The following is a 13,896-nucleotide window of genomic DNA, read 5'->3' as shown; positions in this document are numbered from 1 at the left end:
ACTTTTAAAGTCGTACTCATAGAGTAGAGGAAAATATTGTATCTTTCTGAAATCATTAAATTTTAGTATTTAAAAACAAGCACGTCTTGTAGTGAACACAGAATGCAAGAGGTTAATATAAATGGCAGGAAACTCGTCTTGCAACTGCTGAAAATGACGAACACCCTTTTGCATCAACACAGCATGTTGTAAAACTTCATCGTTAATAGCTTACTGGACATGAAGTAATAGCTCTATAACGAGTAAAATTTTTTTATTACTCAAAGATGGAGTCGAAAAAACAATAATTAGTACAATAATAGCGAGATAGTATATGCAACAAGTATTGCCTGCCGTAGTCCACTGGATACATGTTTTTCTTAACGTGAGTTCAAAAAATCATGTGCTGTTACACGCGGTTTGCATATAGTTGACAGCCATTGGCTTACAGAGATTATACTTTGGAAGGTACATTATGCATTTTTATACAATTCTTGTATATTATAATTATGCATTGCCTGTTGATATGAAAATCAGTTAATATGTAATGCATGCATGGAATTGTAAAGAAAATCAGGTATATCATTTTATAATTTTTAAACGTACTTATCAACCATTTTTATATTTTTTTTTTGTGAAAAAAAATCTCATTGATTAGAATTTAGTGACCTACAACAGAGCATTACTGCTTTTGTGACACAGACAAATGTCTACCACTTCATTTTATTCTTGTATGACTTTGCACATTTTTTTCTTTGTTTGTTGTTGTTATTTTACTTTTACGATTCTCAGAACTTTCGATGATTTGAAAAACATATTTTATGTGTTTTTATCCTTCCAATTTGGTTTACCAAACTCGAGGAGGTCATTCGCATTCAAATTTATTCCAAATCACGTTGACTTTAACAATAAAAAAAAAATGGAAAAATGATATAATTGGATGCTTTCGTCAAATCTATGAGACTTTAATTTCTGTGTATCAAGCTTAAGCGTTTATATGATTGTTTTTCAAATGTTATCATAGTTATCAAATATTTCATTAATGGCATAAATAGGGCAGAACTCAAAATGCGTGACTCTAAAAATATATTTAATTACAAAATTACTCATTTATTAGAAAAAAAAACAACCAGTGTCAGAAATAGTATTAATAGCACAAAAAATCACATGATAGATAGATATCGAAATGCAGTTTGCACCAACTTTTGTTCAAATATTATTTCATGCTAATTAACGAAATATTATCAACTGTTTAATTGCAAAAATGGGGCTTTAAATAGATACTTTGTTATATTTAGTATTAATAACAAAAATGAAATGATTTAGCAAAACACAGAGTGCTGTAGAAATGCAAGAACACATTGATGTAATAAATCAGTCATGCTTGGTATGCTATCTAAAATAACAATTTATAGATTACTTACAAGTGTTAAAAATAAATGCAATCTTAGAGTTATAATTTCTTAATTGAGACTGCATTTAATTTCATCATATTATTATCGTAATACTGAAAGCATTTCTTTAATGGAGACTCTTGGCGCATTTATTATTGTTTTGAATTTACAGTGATATACATCAAATATAACCGATAAAGGAGACTCGTGGTGATTCACTTGAACGCCAACAGATGGCGCAATGAAAAAGCCAGAGCGTTGAACTTTTGTTGTTTTTTAGGGACTGGCATTCTTAGGTGATGCTTGGATGAAATGGGTGTTTTCTGTACACGCGCTCGAAAATGTATAGTTTGAAAGCTGTATACAAAAAATATATTCGCTGTATTTAAATCTATAACTCATTCTTATTCTGGATGCCCATGAACGCTGTCAAATAAATATCGAGACTTGGATGAGATGAGTCATTCCTTTATTTGAGTCTGACTAGAATTTATGTATTCTTTTGATTCTAAGTCGTTTAAATCCTTAATTAAATCAACAACTCCGTATAATCAGAATCGATTTTATACTAATATATTTTATAGTAAAGAAAATTTCTTTTATCTCTTATATTCCTCTTATTAGATAATGAATTAAATTTAGTCAGATGAGAGATTAATAGGAATATTACTCAATTATACTACAAATTGCACTGCAACATATTAAATGAAACAAAATTTAATCCGTTTCATGAAATCGGTATACTGATGAAGGGATTATATTTGAATTTTTCTAATTATCGCTTTTAATTTTATTTCAAGTTATAAGCAATAATTTCGAAAATACTTTTACAAAATATAACAAAAAGTTATAAAGAAGAAACTACATTACTCAAACGATTATCATTTGTTACTCAGCGGCAATAAATCTTGAAAAGTCAATGAATCAAGAAATTTAATAACGAATTAAATTCAGTCAACTAAGTGCTTGATGGACTTGTTTTCCTTTATACAACACACTGCGATGTAAAATGTTAAATGAAGTCAATTATAAAATGTATCATAACATTGCTTAGTCATGTAGGGGTTGGTGTAGCTGAACTTTCTAGTTATTGCTTATAACTTTCTTCGAAATTGTAAGAAACCCTTTTGAAATTCTTTAACAAAATATTAAAAAAAATAATAATGAAAGCATCACGTTGCTCAAACGAGTAATTCTTTCTACTCATCAATACTAAATCTTGGAAAATCCATTTATCAATGTATTTGATAACGAATAGAATATAGTTAGTACTTAATAGTATTGCGTACTTAATAGAAATACAACCAATTGTACAACAAATTGCAATACAATGTATTAAATGAAGTAAATTAAAAACTGTGCTAAGTAATTGTTTGGTGGCGGAGAAGGGGGGGGGGGGTATATTTGAAATTTTCTACCTATCACTTATATTTTTCTATCAAGTTATAACCAATAATTCGTAATTCTCTTTCAAAATAGTAAAATAATAATTAAAAAAAAACGCTACATTGCTCAATCGAAAAATGCTTGTCAATCATCAGCAATAAATCTTGGAAAATCAATGATTGCGATAATAACCTTAATATCGATAATACTTGCTTTATTGCTCACTTAAAATTCAATATGACTTAAATTCACTTGAATGGCCTGTGCTTTCAGAACGAAAGCATTATTTGAAATAATGGGATGAACACTTTTCTTTAAATCCTTCATTCCTTTCTCGCTTATTGCGCGACCCTGTCTTCATTCCTTTCCTTCATTTCCCCTTCCTTCTCATTTAAACTAATATTTCTCAATGCATCTTTCTTTTACCTTTCATTTACGAACTAATGCCATTTATTTCTAAACGGGTATTTCTATAAATGTTGTCTAGATAAAAGGGAGAAACTTTCTAAATAAAACCGATTGGAACATATGCTAGATTATGGACTTTCATTAGTGTCATTTCTTTTTTTAAATATTTAGACATCATAAGAAAAAAAAAAAGAAGAGATTGTTGCTTCGTTATAATTTTTAATAAACTAGGTGACAGCAAATTTAACTTCAGTTCGATATGAAGGATATTACCTTAAAAAACATAGTTTTCTTTAGTTTATTTTACTATAACTTTTTAGCATTAATTTTCTAAAAGCATCTTAATTGTTAACTCCGAAGAACTCAATGCATAATTAATATTTCACAATCAAATTAGAGGATTTTTTAATCAAAAATAAGCATGCTGGAAACAAACATCCTGAGAATTAGATAAACTTATTGAAAATGCCACTTTTTAATATATTATTTTATAATTAAATTACTTTTGAAAATTTCGAATTTATTTTTCCTTTATTAGTGTATTTTTAATTAGCTAATAAATTTAAGCGGTTATAAAATTTGCTGTGATTTTTTGCCATGAATATTAGAAAAAAATTATTTCATTTGCTGCTTATCCAATTGAAACCTGAAGCATATTCTGATGTATAAAATTTGATGGTGGAAATTATTTTCTTAAAAGAAACCATCAATCTTTATTCATTATACTTAAAAAAGAGCTGAATCATAATTTGATTAAAACTTTTAACTGAGTGCGTCCATTATAAATTTTAATTGATGAATTTTATATAACAGTATATCACGAAACACTAGAAAAAATTATAAATAATACGTTTTTTTAAATTATATCTACGTGAAAAATTGAATAATATACAGTACAAAATTTTAAAAGAAAATATTCGTTTCTCAATTTCGGAAGTTTAAAAAAAAAGAATTTATGTAAAATCAATCGATATAAGTTTGGAACAAACTTTTTCTTAATTCTTCAAATTAATGTCTTCATTAAATCCACAAATCTTTACGATTATATTTCATCATGCTTCGTCTAAACAGTCATCATGCTTCGTCTTAAGAGGAGGAAACTTGTTCTCATGATTACTGAAATTGGATAATCCAAATTTAAATTCTAATATAAAGAGATAAGAAATTTTATTTTTTATCAGTTAATTTAGATTACTTTGATTATACTCAGACTAAAAATATGCCATCTGAAACACACATTTCAGCATGGTCAATCAATATGATAAATCAACTTTCCCTTCTCTTGGCCCTAGTTGGCGGTACTGAAATAAGAAGAGAAGCTCACTCGGCTTAAATGTCAGCGTGCTTATAAAAAAAGTGCCATAAGTCACAACAACAGAAGTATCCGGTGAGTATACACTACACCCACTTCAAAATATAAGCAGGTAAGAAAGAACATATCTCGAACATTTAATATTCATAATCTTATGAGAGTTCTACATCTTTAATGAAATTATTTGAAATAGTGTTCTTTTTAGAATCTAGATGATTTTATTTCTCAGAGAGGGGATTCGCAGTGAGAAAGAAGTGCACTTCCCCGGAATTCTGTGTAAGACGCCCTTTTTTTTTTTTTTTTTTTCTCTCTCTCTTTAATCTATTTTTTCCTTTGTTGATTTTTATTTCGTTTTTGAATTGTTGTGCTGTGACTTATAGCACATTACAAGCCCGCCGACAGTTATCTGTCAGCGATTTAAGCCAAGTGAGCGTCTCTTATTTTTTCAGTAGCTCCAACTAGGGCCAAGAGTACGACTTAGCTACTTCATGCGTCACATTCGCTTGCACAGCCCCTTTTTATGGGGGGTGGGCACATTTACACACCTCACAGATCGAATACAGAAAAATAATCATGCCTGAACCGGGCCTCGAACCCGGGACTCCCAGGTCACGGAGAAGACGGAGGCCGGCGTTTTTGAATTGTGTTCATATCAATTTTAAACTCGGTGATAATTATGTGTATCGTTCAATAAAAAACATCAGCATACGTTTATTTTTTCTTTTGCATCTATCAAAAAAAATATCGCGTACGTATGGGAGTTTCCTTGTTTCATGCTTGGCCTCAGTTTGTGAAATTTCTTTATTTTAATCAACGTTTTTAATAGTATAATATGTTTTTGTTCTTATATTTGTAGGCATATTTTCTTGGTTTTTACTGACATTTTTTATTGTTATATAAAAGATAATATTAAACAAATTTTTGATTAGTTTTCATGCTTTAAATAATATTCTTCACAAGATTTGCTTATAAATACGTTCTTATGGGTAGCACATGATTAAAACTAATTTAGAGCAATAATTCATTCAACAAAAACACTCAAAAATTTGTGATTCTATATAAATTAAAATTAAAAAAATGGAATTTAAGTTTTGATATATCATTAAATTAAATTGAAATGCTAATAAAAATGAGAATTAATGCATTTCATTAAGGCTTTGTGAAAACAAAACAACTATTAAAAATTAACACTATTTTATTTCGAGTAAATTTCTTAAGGCCACTGCTATAAGTGTAGTTTTTATATTTAAAGTAATTATTGATCAAGATAGGTGAACGCAATGATATGCATAACATTTTGACATTTTTATTAAGACTTTAGGTATATTTAAAATATATAAGCTATGAAACAAATACACTCTTTGGGCTTGTAAACGCGAAGATTTAAGTATTTGTATTAATAAAGGAATAAATAAACGGCTAATTGTAAAAAAAAATGAAAATATAGTCATTTATCATTTATTAAACATGTATATGTAATAACTAGCTGGACTGGACTCCACAAAACTTTCTAGCATTTCTCTAATAAAATATTTATGTAATATTAAATGTATGCCATTAGCGAACAAAAAGCTACGAAATAGCGTATTAAAGTGCGACCTTTAATAATCATTCACTCATTCACTCAGAAGATAATATACAAGAAGAGGGGGAAAAAACCGAATGACATTTGGGCTCTATTTTTTTGACCGATTGGAGCCAACTTTGAAACCGAACTATAATTCAGATAATGAAATAATCAAATATCATATATTTAAATCGTTGTCGTTGTGATTTTAAGCTATAACATTAATATGCTTCTGAAAGTACAGGTGGACAGACTCTTAACACCTTCGATGAACCTAGTTCCAAATTTGACGCAGATTTTCAAAATAGATGTTATATTTGTCTACCAAATTTTATTTGCCCAGCTTTCTTCGATTTGTAATTATCGTATTAACTTTTATTTGGACACCTGGAGAGACAGGCTTCCTCAGAATGGACGAAACTATTTATATTTGATAGAAATCTGAAAATTTGGCATAAATATTTCTTACATATTTAATTGAAAGATCACTTATCAAATTTTTTCAGCTTAAATGAAATCGTTTTTGAGTTATCGTGCTCAAGGACAGATAGATACAATTTCAAAAATGTATTTTTGGACTTAGGAAAGTCTGAAATTTCGAGATCTATCAAAATTTGGAATTCGAATCTTAGGAACCATCCCAATACTTCTTTCATATCTACTCTTTACATAATTCGTATACGTTAAAAAAGAAAACGCTGCAAGTTATCTTAAAACCTTCTCGCTCTTCATTGATAGAAGAATTTTCTAAATTAACATCAACCGGAAAATGCTCTAATCAAAATTTTTATAAGAATAATTGTTTAAAAGTCGTAAAAAAACCGTTAGCATTATTATTATTTTATTTAAAAACTTCCCTTACAGAGCAGAGTTCCATGGATATTCTTTACCGATCAAATACAAAATGCGGAGTTGGGATTTTGCAAGGCAAATGAAAGTTTTGGATGTTCAATGTCTGAAGGTTACTTTTTGGAATTTTGATAGTCCTGATGGTTGCAAATAAAATCTTCAGAGCTTTGTGAGGAGAAAATTTCCTCAAAATGTCACTTAGGTGGTGAATCTGTCACGATAAACGATTGCTTTAAATTCGTTGAAGAAGAAGGCTATTGGATTATTTTCTGAAAAAATGTATTCAAATACATTCGGAGACTTAAGTATACATTATATGTATACAAACTTTTTCGGAAACAGAAAAATAGATTTAATAACAAATTAATGAGTCTGCGCACACGAATCGAAACTATCGAACACGAATTATAAAATTGTGGTTCTAGACGAATGAAATTCGTAATCGAATGAGAATTTGTGGAAATTGTAGTCAAAATAATAGGCATTTATTTTCAGCGCTATAATTTTGATACATTTGTGCTAATGAAATTACATGAAAACAGCCATGAATGATTTTATATGGTACCAATTTCAAAAAGGTCGAATATGTCAAAAATGGCATTGCCCATAAAGTTAGAATATCGAAATTATTGTAACTAACAGTGAGATTAAAATACAATTAATTATTGGTTTTTACATTATTATACCGATTTTCTTTTGGTTGATTTATACAGAGTTAAACGTTGCATTTTTTGCATAATTTCTTTAGTGTTATAATCTAATGCCCACAGGCAAATTTTTTCGACATTTTAATCAACATTTCAACTTTATAATAATATTGAAATATATTTTCTCTCTTTCCGAGTTTAAATTGATCAATATTCTAAAACATTTTTGATGGCCTTAATGTTTTCACAAGGAATGTAATTAAAAATAATTACAGAAGAAATAAGAAAAAGGTCACTGCTTTAATAATTTGATCTCTTCGCTGAAAATATGATTCTAAAATAAAAATTCTCCCACCTTCTCCGAAAAAAAGCACTTTTAATATCTTAGTATATCTGAAAACAGAACAGAGCGCGATTAATGCCTCGGAATTAATTGATAAATGAGTGAACTCAGCAATTATTATATCTTGGCTGGATAAAAGTAATGCATGTTTTGAAAAGATGGGATAAAATGGGTTCGGTATTCCTTAAATTAAGAAATATTGCTCGAGTCCCGCGCAATTTATTGATTACTTTTAAGCTTTTATAGGGAATTGATTGTTCCTCGACTGCGTTAAGCAATATATTTTTGCATCATGAAATGCAAAAATAATCATGTAATTGTCGAAAGAATGAATCAACGGCTATGCTTTACAAATAAACCTTATATATCAAGTAACTAAATGGTTGATATTGATGTAATTTTCATGGTTTTATTATTTTTTTATGAAAATTAATTTGAATTATTTATTCTAGTTGAATTATGTGAATGAAATATTTGTAGTTTCAGATTAAATAATGACAAAACAAATTAACTTCTTAAGAATATTTGAACTTTCTTTTTTCATTTCGTTTAACCTTTATTCATTCATTGCCATAGAAAACATATGCTTCTAATATCGTGTTGAAAAATTGTTTTAAAAGTGTCTTTTAGCAAAAGTGATTCCTCATCACTAAGAACATCTTGGTTGTCAAGATATGATTTATATTTTGAAAGATTATTTATTATTTCATTAAGATTATTTTAGTTAGACTTATTAAGACTTATTTATTATTATTTTATTAAGTATTTCATTTTATTAAAAAATTAAGTTAAAGATTGACAGATTTCCTCAATCTATGATGGATTAAACACAACCATAATTATTTAGATTTAGAAAAACCATAGATAACTGACTGTTACATTAGATGATATATATATGACTGTTATATATATGACTATTATATATTATATATATGACTATTATATTAGATGACAGATTTTCTCAGTCTATGATGGATTAAACACAATCATAACTATTTAGACTTAGAAAAATAATAGATAACTGACTATTATATTAGATAACATGAAATCTTCAAGAATATTCCCTGAAGTTTTGTGTCTAGCACTAAAGTAGAGAAATCGGATTGGAAGATATGCAAAAGAAATCAAACACAAAACTAAAGCACACTTCTTTATAAACATTTGACCGAAAATCATAAATATAATTGCCTTTAGAATAAAACACAAGTGGTGATTTAAACAACAGTACAAATAAACATGTATCTCTAAATACTCAAATTTTAAGCTTCATTATCCATATATTTTGGCAAATAGGTATTAATCATTCTTCTGAAAAACATTTTTAACGTAGTGTGAATTTTAACTCGGAAATAAAAGATAAACCGCAAAAGACGGTTAAAATATTCTTCTTAAAATAATCTACATACCTGAAAGGAAATAAAATGATATAAATGATGATGCAGATAAGACATTCTTAATTTGAAATAAACCGATTTGCTGTAGTTATGGGTTGTTACCCAGGGTTATTTATAAAAGAAATTAATGAAAAAAAGAATTAAAAGAACAAAAAAAAAAGCTACACATTAAACAATTTCACATGTGCTAGTAAAGGGATTGTAAGAAAGATTTTAGGCAAATTAAAGTATTAACTCAAAAGATAGCATTATAATGGACCAGTATCAGGAAACTGATCGTAGGCTCTATCAGGGCTTTACTAGACAGGAAGCTTTCGGGGCAACATTAGCGAGATTGGAAATTAGAAAAATAAGCAACAACAGAAAAAATAATAAAATTAATAATGTATAATACACGTTGGAATCTAGCTTCATGAATCCATATTATTTATTTTTCTGGTTATAAGAAACCGAAAATATCTTTTGGGAGTGTAATTGAAAAGCACTTATAACTAAACATTTCTTATTCGTGCTACTATATGTCAGCGGTTGGGTGAGTAATTCATTTTGTAAGTCTTTTTTCACAAACACTTTTTATTATGAGCAACAATGAGCTGTTGAAATGACGGAGTTTTAAAATTTCAGACCCTTTTCCACTCTTCTGTTTATACTATAAGAACAGATGCAGGATTCGATAATAAGTTTCAAGCCTGCTATTCTCACTCCCATAAGACCCATCTTCTTGCACAAGATTTTTTTTTTTTTTTGTTATACTCATTTTTTCTTTAAAATGATTAATTCGATGTGTAATTAATCACTGGGGATCCTTTTTGAGTTACTGCGAAATTATGACAGGTTGAAAGAAAATAATTCCAGCACTTGTGCTTTGAGGCGTTTTGTTCGATAAAAAAAAATTATGACAGCATTTTCTTTTGACGGGTTTTCCACTTTCCCCGAACATGTTCGAGTCCAGAAATATTCCCACATTTTTAACACTGATATTGCCGCATCATTATTGCTTTCTGTGTGAAGTCTTCCCATGGTCAAATATTATCCATTACTACAAAGTATATTAGATTTCTTTCATAAACGTGACTTAATTTTGGAATAAAAATATCACTTTTGATGGTAAAGCAACAATCTGTTTTTCTATGTTAATGCAATAAGCCGCTTTCATTTTGTATGACGAGTAGAAGAGTATTATTTGAAATGAGTGAACAATTTTTGTAAGAAATCAGGATTAATTTTTATCAAACATTATAATTTTTAAAGTTTTTCTGACGAAGTTTTTTTTTAAATACCGAATAATAAAATAAGCCTGTCAAAAATAAAAAATAAAATAAGCCTGTAATAAGAGTGCATCAGTTTTTACGTTTTCCATTCATTCACAATATGATTTCTTCAGAAAAATTTTGCCTCTAAAATTATTTGTATTAACGTAAAATTGTCATATTTGTAATAATCTCTTCCCTCTAAACTATTCACATTTCTACAAAAGAAAAAAAAATGGTTATATTTTGCAGGAAAAAAGCTGGGAGAGTTTGCAAAGAATTTTTCTTATTCGATTATTTTTCTTATAATTATTTCCTTGAGAAGAATGTACTAATAAAATATTCTTACAATATATTTATCAAATGCGTTCATCACATTGGCAGCATCTCATATATGAGGATGAGAGACTACCGGTATCATAGTTGGTTCTCGTTTCTCTAATGGTCGAAAAATTGGATGGGGGTCGATTTACTCTCATTCCGAATACGGGTTGTACAAGTGTTTAAAGAATTAACGTTTAGGTTATGCCTTAATGGAAGCTGCTTTGGGTTAACGACATTGTCCGCTTTAATTTTCGAGGTTACTAAGCCATTTAGGTAATCATATGCTTCTACGATAAGAAATTTCTTTAGAACTATTTTTCATTACAAATCTTTAGAATCCTTTTGATTGCAAATCATCTTTTATTAATAAAGTTATTTAAAAACCTTTCCTTTTCAAAATAAATTTTGTTGATGCAGCTATAAATTGAAAATCAGCTCTTCTTACCCTACCAACTATTCATTTTTTTGATACTACAAAGTAATATTCTCCTTCTTTTAATTGAAGTTTTCTAAATTTCATTCCGGAATGCTAAATTCAGGAAAGACGGGGGGGTGGGGGGGAGAGAGTATGTAATGAAATTACACTAAATAGTACTTCTCCTCGTGGAAAAGCAATCGAAAAAGAATAAAAAAGTTGTTGAAAGGACGAAATGAAGAAACTTAAGCAATGTGTTTTAAGTTTGTAGCATTTCGTCAAGTCAGTTCATTCACATTCGTTATACGGGTGACCAAAATCCTATGAATATTAAAAGTTTTAAAAGGGACATTTTACAGAAGATATCTTTTATTTTTATCTATCTCGTAAGATTGTTGTTTACATTTTTTTTTAAATACCGGTTACATATATATAAGCAAAGGAAATGAGACAATTCGTAAAAATTCAGAAATCTTGTCAGTTTATTTTGAATCCAATGGAATTAAACTGCCCAAAATTATCTTCCTTAACAAAGCCCCAAACAGAAATAAGAGCCCTCTAGCGTCTAGTTGCAGCTTATAGTTGTCCTCGAGTATGGATCAAGGAAAACTCATTCCACGAGTGTAAAAAGAAAGATGGTTACATTTCATGGCTCTGCTTCCTGTTCGTAAGCCAAGTTATGAGAAATGGGTAAAAGGTTTTGGCAATTTTTCTTTACTTTGTTTTTGGACGGAGAAAATAAAGAGCATACAAATACTTTTAACCAAAAATGTTTAAAGGAAACACAGGACAATCTTACGTAATTTGAACAAATAAAGTAAAATATATAAATAAAAATAGTCTCCTATTATTGACGCTTTACAATTTTAGAAATCAGAGCCTTTTCAAAATAAAATTTTGCGAACTAGCTTCCTATATAATTAATTTTAATGGTTAGGTTTAAAGTAGAATTTTTTCTATTGTTTATGTTTTTAAAGAAAAATGCAGCAATATAAATAATATTTTAGTATAATATAACATATATAAATACTTTTATTTTATTTAGCAGTTTTTAAATTGCTAAATTGATCCGATGTTCGCTAAATTAACAACGTTGAAAAAGTGGTTACAATTATTTAAAGTCTGAATTTTTATTCCGCTTTTAAAATGCATCAATAATATATTTGTTCAAAGCAATATTCAAGGCAGTAATTTTTAAATAAAATTAAATACAAAGACTCAAAAATCTTTAGAAAATGAAAAATTATTGCTAAATATTTTTAAAAATATATCAATGAGAAAAAGAAAAATTTATAAATAATACCATGGAAACATACTATACTGTCTCGTGCAACAATAATCCTCATGAAACAGAATAATTTCGCACCGGCGCAACTTTTATAATATAGAAAATATAGTTTCAGGAAATGTACCCATCTGCAGACTTAACATAAGCACTTTGATCTGCCCCGAAAAATTCAAACAGCATAAAATGCATTTAATTATTACAATTATTATTGATTTTAAGCAGTGGGGAAGACAAAACAAAACAAAACATTCCAAACTCCTCCACCAAACATCATGCAAAAGGTTCATAGTGTAGTGCAAGAAAAGGCATGTAGCTGTTTTATATTCGATTTATTTGAGTGATATAAATAGCTTCATTTTGATTTATAAATATCTACAGTATTTATCTTTGGAAATAAATGCAGATGCAATCTAATCACTAATATTAGTTAAATCTATATATTTTTATCAGTTATATTCTGTGGATAAAATACTTAAATCATTTATCTTGCTCTAATGCCGATCTTAATTGATTTTATACTTTTTTTATGTCAAAATAGACTTTTAACTACTAACATTTGTACAAAACATATGTATACTCATACTGCGTTCATTATTCTTGGAAAGGGAATTCTTATTTTCGATTGAATGATTGCTTTAAACCATATTTAGACTTCAGTAATTTATCTTGAGTACCAATTAAATTTGTGAATTTACAATCAATACGAGCATTCTTGAACCAATCCATTTTTTAAATCACCTCAATTTTCTTTAATTGAAGCTGGTGCTTTTCTTTGAGTTATTCCAAACTTGGAGGATATTTAATCATATGCAGATTATCATAACAGAGTCGAGAAAGGTAATAGAAACGGTAAATACCAATAATGCCTTAGAAATCTGGGAAATATGTGCCTTCTTCAAGACAAGCTAGAGCAAGAAAACAATACTTTTTCGCTTTTTCCAGTGTTATTTTCTAAAGTTTGGTTACTTTAATTTCTACCATCTTATAAAAAAATGAAAGCAAAACTTTTCTAGGTATCAATGTTTATTCTCTATATCGTTTATTTGCAGAGTGAGTTGCTAAGTTATGTATTTCGAATTTGTAGCATGTAATATTTAATTCAATATTCATTTTTGGACTTGCTTCTGAGGAAATAAAATAGAATTACCATTTGTCCTTGACAATTTTCATCATAAGTTAGTTAGGAATGGGCTCTTAATGTAATAAAAACCAATATGTTTCATGCATTTGAAATAATACATTATATAATATGAAGTGATATTAAAATTAGAAACATCATAACGTCCATTTCCCTCAAAAAGTTTATTATTTTCTGTCAAATTAATTTTACTCACAAATTT

The sequence above is a fragment of the Argiope bruennichi genome, chromosome X1, assembly GCF_947563725.1.
Source record: "Argiope bruennichi chromosome X1, qqArgBrue1.1, whole genome shotgun sequence".
NCBI classification, from domain to species: domain Eukaryota; kingdom Metazoa; phylum Arthropoda; class Arachnida; order Araneae; family Araneidae; genus Argiope; species Argiope bruennichi.
This window is presented reverse-complemented; position numbering follows the sequence as displayed.